Here is a 13,651-nt window from a genome sequence, read left to right on the forward strand (position 1 = left end):
TACAATTGCCCCTCGCAGCGAGCAAAGTTAATGATAATACACTTTGCGAGCTAACAGAAAAAATTTGTTGGGTTGTTTATTCAAAAGAGGAATATTTTGAATTAGTAGAATTTTACTATAGAGAGTATGGGTAACATGTTAAGACAATAAGTTACGAGAATACCTAAGCTGTAGCTTTTACATGTACCGGGGTATACCCGCATCCCGAGTACATAACCAGGGAAGATGTAGATTGGTGTAATTACGAAAAAGGTCTACCCATTTGGGAACTGGCCTTCACAGGGAAACCCTGGAAAACCCGGAAGAATAGACCCCAGCTCAGGTATTAAAGAAGATAGGAAAGCCTAAATCCAGTAATTTTGAAATATATATAAGCTCTATAGATTAGATCGAAGGAAAAGTGCCTCATAGCCAAAAAAAGAAAATTTACAATATTGCTCAAAAAAAAAAAAATTGTTTTTAATTCTTCTTTCGACGATGTAGCCGGCGATCTCGTTGTGAAGTCGATGGAACAGGAACACTGGGTACGGACACCGGGTAGGCGACGTACAGCGTTTGGTGGACGCGGCACGGAGGACAGGCGATGGCTTATGGTACAGGATAGAAGCTGGTAACGTGCCGTAGAAACAGGAAGATGATCTCAGGAACAGATGGTCAGGGACGTGAACATGAAACAGGTTTAAAGTGGAATAAGAAAAGGTTCTGACTGAATAATTCCCTGGAAGAGAGTGGATTAAGGCAACGAAGTCCCTATTTCATCGTTGAACTCAAAATCGGAGTGGATTCTTATATTCTTCCATCTGTACTGGCCTGGAACATCCATCATTCCTGACAATCGCGAATTTTTTTTTTTTTTTTTTTTTGCAGTCCTCAATACCAAAGTTGTTTTGCATTACAACTGCTGATTGTCCAAAACATTGCCAAATAGACTGTGGGCATTTAAATTTTGTTGTAGATCATATCGAATGTATTCCTCTCAAAAAAAATTTTTAATCAAATCTTCGTTTTGTTATAGTGCAGGTGGAAGTAGAGCATTGAATCTGTCCGAGGTTTGCTTTCAATTACGAAATTATGGATAAAATTTAAGTTAACACCTGATGAAAAATTTTAAACATAGGCATATGACACTGAATCCACAAAAGGAATAATTTGAAAAATTTTCATTATTCTTATAATTAATTGATTTATAGATCCACTTGCAAATAAATATCATTAATGATGACGTAAGTTCATTTAACAAATCATCCAATCGCAGAATCTTCTTCATCCTCTCATGAACATTTATGGAAATATATTTCAACAATTATGTCCATAATATGAAACACACAAACTGGTATTCTTAAAATGTTAATTAACATTCTTACATTAATTCTCCTGGTAAAGAAGGCATAATGAAAATCTAAACATTATAATAATTTTCTCTCGCACAACCAGGGAGTTTCTTCAGTTGTTCGCAACAGTGACATTAACGACTGTTGCTTCATTTCACAGTTCATTTGTTTTCTTGCGCGAACAGTTCACATCATACACACAGCGTATTTACCTACATATCCCACACTGTTCAATATTCACACGCAATTCTCACATAAGTGCCGTGTCTTGAGGAAATGTAGATGCACTTTCATTGTATATCACTGTGGCTTCTGCTCATAGTCCACACTTACAAACACTAGTAATTAACAAATTCTTCTACCTATCTTAAAAATTTTGTGCTAAACTATCACAGGAGTAATCTCACTGTCTCTTAACCTATCACAGGAATAATCTCACTGTCTCTTAACCTATCACAGGAGTAATCTCACTGTCTCTTAACCTACCACAGGAGCAATCTCACTGTCTCTTAACCTAGCACAGGAGTAGTCTCACTGTCTCTTAACCTCTAGACAACATAAACTTCTTGATATTTATATACACATTCGACTCATAGTCAAATTCCACACTAAATTCTTCTCCATATTTGGTATCACAGATCTACGATCCTTCACTAAATTTCTTAATATCATTATGCGGGAATAATTCCTTTATTCTTTTCGATTCGGGATATGCCAACAAGTATGATCCAGGATTTGGTATATTTACAATAACATATGGTCCGGTATAAATAAGATTCCATTTCTTTATGTTCTTCATCAGTTTCGAGGAATGGATGTGTCGCCTCAATAAAACCTTTTCTCCAAGGTGAAACGTCTGAATCCGGTGAATCCGTTTTTCATATGACAATTTCCGTTGTATTGCCTTTTTAGTTAAATTGACAAGTGCGAGTCGAATCTTTTCTTCCCATTTTAAATTCTGGTCTTCATACTTTTCGTCCGTTGCCTCCAGATTTTGGAACGACTAAGAGCGGAGAACAATATGGACTAGTTGATGGCTCAATCAAGTTCCATTCTAACATTCTATTTATCTCCCTTTGAACAGATTGTTTTAAACGCCAGGGGATCGGATAGTGCGTGTAACAGTAAGTCTGATGTGGCTTCACTTGTAGGTGACAAATATACCCTTTAATAATTCCTGATTTCTCATCAAAAATCTCTTCATATCCATCTAACAAATAATGAAGCTGCTGCCTTTGTTCTCTGGTAAGCTGATTTGATTCACTAGCTTTTATCATTGTTGTTTGGTTAAAGTCTTCCTGTTGTATCAGATCCTTTGAAAGCTCCTTCCAATGACCGTTTGTAGTGTCAATTAATTGAATTATGGCACCGCGACAATATTTCTCATGCACCGTTTCCTTTCTATTGAAATCCAGTGCTATCTCTTCTCCATTTAATCTAAATTTAACTATTCCTTCCCAGAAATCAATCTGACAATCGTACTCCTGCATACTCCCAATACCAAGAATACAGTCCACTAATAACTTCTCCACTACAAGGAACGTGCATTTTATTGCTACATTTCCCATTTTCATCTCTAATTGTGTTTGTATTTTGACATTGGGAGAGCGTGCTCTAACAGCTCCGATGATTTTGCAGTTCTGTACTGGCAAAATTGGTACCTTCTTCTTCCTAATAATTCTTCGAAAAAGAGCGCCTGAGATGACATTGGCGGAAGCGGCGGTGTCTAATACCACATTCGTTGGAACTTCCTCTATTTCAACAAATACTTCCGATACCGGAACACTCGATCTGTCATTATGACACGTTATTAAATCCTTTGTTAACTCTTCAGTCAACAGCTCACCATCATTATATCTTAACAATTGTAATTTTACTGTTTCGCCCCTAACAGATCCCCTGACCACTCCTCCGGGGCACGATGCGGTCATGTTTAGTTTGACTGATTATTGGTCCGATTGGTATTTGTCTCTTCATCTACTTCAGTGATTATCGGTTGTTGTGGTGAATTCTGTCTATGTTGTCTTGCTTGATTCGTGTAATTATTGTTGTTGTTCTGCTGGTGTTGGTAGAACTGTCCTGTGTTGCCATACATTGGATTATATCGATTAAAATTCCTACTGTTCCTAAAATAGCCCCTCACTGCACCATTACTAAAGTTTCCATTATGGTAATAATTATTGTTTGCATTTTGTCCATTGCTAAGTCTCCTCGGAGAGTGTAGTTGGTTATGATTATTGTTACTGCTACCATTACTGCCATTCCCACTCGAGTTGCAGCTCGGATTCGCTTCTATTGCTCTTCTTTGATATGACATTTCTCTTGCCCTTTTATTGTCCTCCTCAATTATATCAATACAATCAAGCGTAGTCATAAATGATTCTATATCCTTATCATTTACATATAACAGCTGATTCCTTATACTGGTGGGTAGTCTGGATTTGAGTATTCTAAGTATATCCGACAAAGGAATCGGTACATCCCAATACAAAGATTTATTAATGTATTTCTCAAAATATCTCTTTAGAGATCCTCTAGAAAATGAGAAAGGCTCAGGATATAATACTTCCTGCCTAAGTCTTTCTTGTATTCCAGCAGACCAATATTTTGCTAGAAAAGCCTGCTCAAATTCTTTGTAACATTTACAAGAAGATGTTTGTTCGGATGCCCACAATACTCCTGTTCCTTGTATATATCCAGATACAAAACTTATCTTCTGCCATTCTGTCCAAGATCGTGGAAATAGGCCTCTGAAACTTCGAATAAAGACTACAGGATGAACATTCTTTTTGTCAGGGTTAAAGATTTGAAATTGTCTCTGTTTAATCACCTTTTCCTCAACGGTACTACGCTTCCAAAAATCATCCTGTTCGTACTCTTCCCTGTGGCTATCCGTTATATCGAATCTAACTTGTGACGTACCAGTTCTGTCTACATCGGATCTTGACGTGGACGGAATTTCACGCGCAGATTGAGAATGTTGTTTCCTACTTCTCGCTGTTTCTAAATCCTCCTGCGAGAGATTTAGTGATCTTTCGATATTTTCTTTCCAACGCGAGAAATGTTCGCCAAGTTGTTCTCGAACTTCCTTTAACCCTTTGTTAAAAAAATTATCCTCGGAACTCTCTGAAATTGACTGTAAAGCTACTTTCACAGTTTCTTCTATCGTTTCCGAAGGAGAATTTTGCCGCTCTAATGTCATTTCTGAAAACTTTCCCGCAAGTACATTCATTCTATGTTCCACTATCTCCTGTTTTTCCTTCACTTCGTCAAATTGCTTCTTTAGATTATCTTGGGATTCTGTTATTTCTGGTATCATAGCTACGGAACACTGTATGTCCTTTTGAGCTTGTATTACTTGAGGAACCAGTTCTACTTGTTTTTGTATCGTGTCAATTTTGACGGATACACATTCGGTTAGTTCCGCTTTTAACTTACTATTGTTTTCTTGGCATTGTTGGCGGACCTGCTCAATTCAAGCAATAAGATTCTGTTCGGTCCTTTCTGCCTGTTCCTTTATTTCCTGTGTCTGGGTATTTAATCTCTGATCTAATTCGGTAAAGGTTGCTCTTAACTGATTTTGTAATTCTGTTTGATTTTCGGCTAATTGATTTTGGAGCTCATTTTGTATAACGGATAAGTCTCGTTTTACCTCCGCTTGTCCTTCGGCTAATAGAGACAACTGTTGCATAATAACAACTAATGTGTCAACAACCCTCTGATCAGCTGTTGTATGAATGTTTTCTGAACCAGCGGGATTATTTATATTGCTACCGCTAGCCACAACAGTCTCAGAATTGCTATCCGTGGCCTCTGCTTCTGTGCAAACAGCTGAAGGCTGTTGCACGTCTCGTTGCTGATTCAATGACATTTTAAATGCCGCTCTAGTCAATACCATTAAATAACTGTCAATATCAGGTTCCAGTCACTAAATACAGTTTCAAATTTACTGTCGTAGACACACTTAACTTTCAAATTACTTCACAGATGGTATAAGGTTCAATGTTCAGATATACACAATATACAGTTCTACAATCTAATTACTATCTGGAAAAAAGTTCTTTCTAAATTGATTTCAAACTATTTTAACTACAGGATAAAAAAATTAGATTTCTCTGGCCTTGTTCTGTAGTCTCGGTGTTGTCCAATAGTTGAAATCGTTTCTTGGTATCAGCAATCTTTTACTATGGGCACCGAATCTCTCTTCAGATTAGTTACCTCTCGTTCTCGTGGGTTTTCATGAAACAAAAAATACATATATTATATAACAATCCAAGAAAGTCCTGTCACACTGGCGCCACTGTAATTTTTTTTCCTTCTATCTTTTCTACGTAATTATGTAGCTCTCAATTCGTTCGAGCAATCATAATCATTCATGATAGGAAACACAGTCATAGCTCAGTCACTCAAAATGACTCTGAAATCAGGCGATGATTCTTCTTCTCTGCAGGCTCGTGCTTTGCGGCAGTCTGCTAATCTGTACAAATAAAATGCCTCGTAATTTTGGGAGCGTTGTATAATCAGTCGGGAAGCCTCATATCAAGCAGATATTTGGCTTTGATGAAGCTTAACCTTCCGAAGAAGTAATGGAGCTCTTGTATTATTAAATGCAGGTTCGCATCCAGTCTTTCGGAAGTTCCCTTCTGATTAACAACTACGCAATACATCGATAAATATCATTAATTCTCAAATTTCCAATACACACCTTTTATTTGAAGGAGCAATCTATATATAATTCCTTTTTAATCGTACAGTTTCGTCTCAGTTATCTTCTGTGATAAATCTCAATAATCAGATTACAGTTCATCCAAACCAAGCTCAGGCTAATCGGCACGAAGACAATCTCGGAAGCTTTTTTTCTAACAACCACCAGAGAGAGTACTACAAAGAATAATTATGCGCTCATGGCATAGCTATTGTATGAACTACTTTTCGCATGGATTCTGCGAGTATGAAGATAGAAAATTAGTAAACGTCATTCAAGGGTAGAATTGTATCTGAATAATTCATCGAATATATAGAGATATTACAAATATTGTCGTCATGCAGTCAGATTCTAATTATTATTTCAGATATTCATTCACTTTAGAGAACTAATGATGGTTAAATAAATAAATTCTCACGTCCACCGACGCATTTTAACATCGATGTTAGTCGTATGACGTCAAGACAAGAACTAACCAATCATCATTACAATTTCCATTTGCATCATTGATCGACCATTATTAAGTTTGTTGTAAACAGTTAAATTCATTTCATCTTATGTGAATCAGAGCGCCGTGACGCATGCCGACATAATCTTGTCGCAGCGTGATGGCCTTCGCTTGGTGTGCAACAGCGGTCAGCCGTTATCTTCGACATGAAACAGATACCAAAGAATCTTTTAAAAACACAACTAAAACTTTACAATCACACAAATAACACTGACAATAAACATACGAATATTTGACGCCATATACGTATAACACATGTAATATGTTATTACCTGCAAATTGAGCGGTAAGTGACATGTTGTAACTGTCTTGATATTTGGTTACACAACAAAACATACGCCTCGAACCAACTTTACACCACCGATTGAGCACCAAAGTAGCATTTCGTCCACCATCATCTCGAATCCACTGTCAAATTGAGGCCACGTTAATCGTTGTACCCGATTTTATTTTTCCGTCTACACCGGGGATACCCCAACAGCTGGAGGATACTCCACAAGCTTATGGGCTCTCCCAGACGGGTTTCAGTGTGCAGAGGGGCGAACTTGCTCAGTTTTTTCCCGTTCTCCACTAACAAGTCGAAAGCCTTAAACACGGCCAACCGACTGGGATCGTACTTGGCAGATCGCTTGTGTACAACCTGAAATGAAAGACTCTAACAAAATTTGGTTCATTATCTCACCGCTTTAGAGAAAACCACCTCTAACGTTCATAAACAGCAATCGACTCAAAATTGACAGGCTCGAAAGACAGTTGAAAATTGTGCATTCTTCGTCGTCATACTGGGGTCGGAAAAAGAATACTTTCATAGAAACGTGCCTGTTACGTACCCAAAACGTGAAGGCTCTTCAACTAAAGAGCCCCCAGCCTAGCGGCCAAAGAATCTGGCTGGCGAGCAAAAGGCCTGTGTTCGATGCATTTAGCAGTTTATTTTTATACGTATTTTTTTCGTATGCACTTTGATAGGAACAGGGTGGTTAATAAGGTAATGAATATGGAAGAATAACAAGACAGGCAAACAAATTTCTCAAACGGCTTGTAAGAGAGAAGAATCGTATCTTTAAGTCTCGTATGAAAACAGTCCCGTGTAACACGGCTGCGAGTTCGTCACGAGGGACCGGAGACTGGCGACAGCGCGATGCTGGTTTGCAACGAGGCGCGATGCAGAACTTCATTAGGAGGTTTCACAACTACGTTTAGTTTCTGGACACCCAACAGAAATTGCGCAACCGTTCGGATGCACCAACGATACTTAGCATGATTCATTATCAGCTTTCAGCACCCATTATTCAGGCGATATCATTGTATGTGTGGTTGTTGTTGTTGTTGTTGTCTTCAGTCCAGAGACTGGTTTGATGCAGCTCTCCATGCTACTCTATCCTGTGCAAGCCTCTTCATCTCCCAGAACCTACTGCAGCCTACATCCTTCTGAATCTGCTTAGTGTATTCATCTCTTGGTCTCCCTCTACGATTTTTACCCTCCACGCTGCCCTCCAATGCTAAATTTGTGATTACTTGATGCCTCAAAACATGTCCTACCAACCGATCCCTTCTTCTACTCAAGTTGTGCCACAAACTTCTCTTCTCCCCAACCCTATTCAATACCTCCTCATTAGTTACGTGATCTACCCATCTAATCTTCAGCATTCTTCTGTAGCACCACATTTCGAAAGCTTCTATTCTCTTCTTGTCCAAACTATTTATCGTCCATGTTTCACTTCCATACATGGCTACACTCCATACAAATACTTACAGAAACGACTTCCTGACACTTAAATCTATACTCGATGTTAAAAAATTTCTCTTCTTCAGAAACGCTTTCCTTGCCATTGCCAGTCTACATTTTATATCCTCTCTACTTCGACCATCATCATCTATTTTGCTCCCCAATAGCAAAACTCCTTTACTACTATAAGTGTCTCATTTCCTAATCTAATTCCCTCAGCATCACCCGACTTAATTCGACAAATTTCATTATCCTCGTTTTGCTTTTGTTGAAGTTCATCTTATATTCTCCTTTCAAGACACTGTCCATTCCGTTCAACTGTTCTTCCAATTCCTTTGCTGTCTCTGAAAGAATTAAAATGCCGTCGGCGAACCTCAAAGTTTTTATTTCTTCTCCATGAATTTTAATACCTGCTCCGAACTTTTCTTTTGTTTCCTTTACCGCTTGCTCAATATACTGATTGAATAGCATCGGGGATAGGCTACAACCCTGTCTCACTCCCTTTCCAACCACTGCTTTCCTTTCATGTCCCTCGACTCTTGTAACTGCCATCTGCTTTCTGTACAAATTGTAAATAGCCCTTCGCTCCCTGTATTTTATCCCTGCCACCTTCAGAATTTGAAAGAGAGTATTCCAGTCAACATTGTCAAAAGCTTTCTCTAAGTCTACAAATGCTAGAAACGTAGGTTTGCCTTTCCTTAATCTTTCTTCTAAGATAAGTCGTAAGGCCAGTATTGCCTCACGTGTTCCAATATTTCTACGGAATCCAAACTGATCTTCCCCGAGGTCGGCTTCTACCAGTTTTTCCATTCGTCTGTAAGGAATTCGTGTTAGTATTTTGCAGCTGTGACTTATTAAACTGATAGTTCGGTAATTTTCACATCTTTCAACACCTGCTTTCTTTGGGATTGGAATTATTATTACATTCTTCTTGAAGTCTGAGGGAATTTCGTATGTGTGGTATGTATCCATTCCGAAAAGGAAAGATTTTTAAATGTAAACTAAATTTGTTTTCCGTCAAATCGTCGGAAAGAACGATATAGTTGGGGGAAGATTGCATTCATTATCAGTTCTTTGTGTTGCAAATATATTTGCTTCGAATGTTTACGTGACATGTATCATAGATTTAGTTGTTTGAAGGGAACTGAGGGCTTATAACGAGTATGTGATAGAGCTGTGGTTTGGCAACCACGATTAAAATTTTAATTCTTTACTGACTCAAGTCGTATGGGAAATTTACCTGCCTACCTTCTTGTTGTTCCTTACTTATTATGTTATTGAACTCCCAATCCTAACAGTTTTGGTGGAGAAAAGAACACAAATGAAAACTGCGTTTGGAAATCGAACACAGGTTCTCTCCTGTCCAGCCAGATGCCCTGATTTGACAATAAAACGGTAGAAGGCATGAAAAGGTCTTTTGGACAGGCTATGCTGATACCTAAAAGGGGCATAATCTAATGGAGGGTCATTTTCAGTAGAAGAAATCTTTGAAATTACTAAAAGGTGTAAGATTACAAAGTTTTGTAACAATTTGCTTTATAAAATTTTGTTACACTGAGTTGGTATCGCAACAAAAGTGCAGCGGCAGGGAGATATTTCAGTTTCCTCCAAAAACTGTACAATTTCACAGTTCATTACCCCAGTGCTAAGTGACAGGGTGGGACACATGTAATGATTTGTATGAACACAACGCTGAAACTCATGATATACTGGTCATTTAAATATTCGCGACATAAGGGAGGTGCGAATAATGTGGATTATTTTGAGGTGTGTGGCTGGCAGATGCTTTTGCCAGCAGCAGTTCAGCAGTTTCACTCATCCCCTCTGGTCGAGCACTCATTTGCTGGTATGGGGTTGGCAGCCCCGGTGTTCCTGGTAGCGCTGCTAGTCCTCTACCACAGTAAGCTGAACCACGGTGGGTTTTTCCCATCCCTCACAGTTTTACTCGACACGTACCAGTGTAAAACGCATTTTACGATTGCCTTGAACTTTTTCCACAAACACTCAACATTGTCAGTGCCGGAACAGAAATTTTCGTTTTCATCTGTTAGGTAGTCTGAAATCTGCCTTCTATTACTCTTGCTAAACAGCTAACTGTTACACACGATTTATTTTAAACCAGTGAGTTACAAATTAGGAAAACACCATTAAATACAGATACAGCAAATAATATTTTAAAAGCAAGCCACTGTGATCTGGGCTGTACGCCTTACACGCCAAGAATGACAATAAATTAACAATTGTTTAAGAACTCGCTGCAATTTACAATTTACAAGTAATGAAATATTAAAGGTACGTAGCCACAAACACAGCAGAAGGCATCAGACACCAGGAATGGCAGCAAATAAGGTTTTAAGGCTTACTGCTAAAATATAAATACCAAATTAGAATGTTAAGGCAAATGAGCATAACGACAGCTGAAGGCCTTACACGCCAGGAATGGCAATAATACAAAACATTTAGAAACATGCTATAAAACAGCAAATACAATAGCAAGGGGTTAATTAAAAAAATTAAAGCAAGCAACTGATCACCAAATGGGTAAAATACGATGATTGGAAACTTTGTAACACAACCCTTAACATCCACTGAACACTACACTACTAGATTTATTCCAGAAGGCGACCAGAACTATTAACTAGACGTATATAACCTTTAATGTAGGCATTACAAGATATGGTAATAAATAATACAATAATAAAACACAAGGACCAAGTCCCTTAATGGTTACTGTGGCAGTTTATTCCCGCAGAAGGCGTGGACTGAAGGAGCGTTACACTGAACTACTGGCCATCAGACCTCCTTTTAGAAAACAGATGTCTTACAAGAACCAAGGGGCCATAGATGGTGCTCCAGGAATCGACCTCTGAGAAGATCCGGCAACCAACACTTTCGCCAGCGATGAGGTAGGCAGCCAAGAGTTGCATGCACTTCACAAGATGGTAACTCAGACTAGTGGCAGTCTAATGAATGACTAATGATAATCTTGCTGAAGCTACCTGACGTCCGATAAAGCAAATGAAACGATGGAACTATACGCGAAAGCCGATATTGGCGGTCTGCACTACGTCCCCAGAATACTGTTCTTAGAGCGCCCAGAACGAGAAAGGAATCACTGCCACCAGAGTAGAAGAATCACAAACCGGCACTAACCCCCTGGGCAGGTAACTGGGGCGTTAGCGGCCACCAGCCAAGAAAAATTACCGCTGGTTGAACTTAAAAAACGAGAATAATGGAATGCAGTCGAATTAAATCGGGTGATGCTGCGGGAATTAGATTAGGAAATGACACTTAAAGTAGTAAATAAGTATTGCTATTTGGGGAGCAAAATAACTGATGATGGTCGAAGTAGAGAGGATATAAAATGTAGACTGGCAATGGCAAGGAAAGCATTTCTGAAGAAGAGAAATTTGTTAACATTGAGTGTAGATTTCATTGTCAGGAAGAAGTTTCTGAAAGTACTTGTATGGAGTGTCGATATGTATCGAAGTGAAACATGGACGATAAATAGTTTGGACAATAACAGAATAGAAGCTTTCGAAATGTGGTGCTACAGAAGAATGCTGAAGATTAGATTGGTAGATCATATAACTAATGAGGAGGTACTGAATAGAAATTTTGGCTCAACTTGACTAGAAGAAGGGATCGGTTGGTAGGGCATATTCTGAGGCATCAAGGGATCACCAGTTTAGTATTGGAGGGTAGCGTGGAGGGTAATAATCGCAGAGGGAGACCAAGAGATGAATACACTAAGCAGATTCAGAAGGATGTAGGCTGCAGTAGGTACTGGGAGATGAAGAACATTGCACAGGATAGAGTAGCATGGAGAGCTGCATCAGACCAGTCTCTGGAATGAAGATCACAACAACAACAACAACAACAACGAAAATGGTTCAAATGGCTCTGAGCACTATGGGACTTAACATCTGTGGTCATCAGCCCCCTAGAACTTAGAACTACTTAAACCTAACTAACCTAAGGACATCACACACATCCATGCCCGAGGCAGGATTCGAACCTGCGACCGTAACAGTCGCGCGGTTCCGGACTGAGCGCCTAGAACCGCTAGACCACCGCGGCCGGCCAACAACAACAACAACAACGAACTTAACATTTTGTAACAAATTGAACACAGTAAACAGTAACAAGAACTCGAAGAAAGCTAATGAGATCCGCCTTCCCCAAGCACTCCACGCGTTGCTCTTCGCCTCGGTGACACTACGAGCAGTAACATGAACCAAAGTCACTGGAGAATCGCGAGATGTCACAGTGGTGGAGGTTTCTCTACTAGGAATGAAATGCGTTCATCTTAAAGCTTGCTGGATCCGGTTTACGACGAGGCTGTGCACCCTCGTGACCACGCCCTTCCATCTGGCAGTCCATGCGTGTCGTCAGCCGTCCCGGTGTGTTCTGGCACTGCGTGGACCTGACTCCTCCTGAGTCCCCAACCGAACTGGCACACTCACACGACCCAGAAAAACAACGACGTCGCCCCAAAGGTAGGGCAACAGTCACTACATATCGATAACCGCCGCTGCTGCCACTAGTGGACAGGCATCACTTGCGAAACCGTGTGGTGCCAGTCAGCACGAGAAGAAGACAAACCACTGCAACCATGCCAACAAAAACGATACCGTGTGTCCTCCAACCTACAAACAGCACCAACGCAAGCCGCAGCACGGCTCAATGGGCCCATTTCTAAGCTTGCCGATACCAAAGCTCTTTCTCGCCTCCCTGTTGGCCAGATTCAGCATTCGATGAGTCCTCTGCTTCTTGTTGCTACATTGTTGCACAGGCCATAGCAGCAGATCCTGATTTGCTGAATCTGAAATGGTTGGCCTTGTTCAGCTAGACACATTTGTAGCTCTGTGGGTCGCCAATATTTTGTACATCAGCATATCCTTGCCTTTCAGAAAAGATGTCATTTTGCTTTACACCAATAATGACCGGTCACATAATGTGGTACCCCGTGCTGTCTAACGTGACATGCTTCATTTGCTGTATAAAGATCACTGGGAATGATGTCAGTGCATGTGGCACAGTGTGGATGCACAAACTGAACATTTGACGTGTCATTGTCACGCCCCACCTCAGCAGTTCTCGACCCAAGCCTCAAGCACCATGGCAACATTTGCACTTGGATTTCGTGGGTCCTTCCTGGAATACTTGTAGGGTAACTGTCATTGACGCTTTCAGCAGCTTTCCCTTCGTGACCCCTATGCACTTGACTACGGCTTTTTCCACAATCCAGACCTTCTCCTCGATCTTTTGCCTAAAGGAATTGCCAGAAGTCATTGTGTGTGACAATGGACCTCAGTGTGTTGCTACTGAGTTTGAACAGCATCAACCACATCACGAGTGCATCATTCCACCCACAGTCC

Source organism: Schistocerca americana, chromosome 1 (genome assembly GCF_021461395.2).
Source record: "Schistocerca americana isolate TAMUIC-IGC-003095 chromosome 1, iqSchAmer2.1, whole genome shotgun sequence".
Taxonomy (NCBI): Eukaryota; Metazoa; Arthropoda; class Insecta; order Orthoptera; family Acrididae; genus Schistocerca; species Schistocerca americana.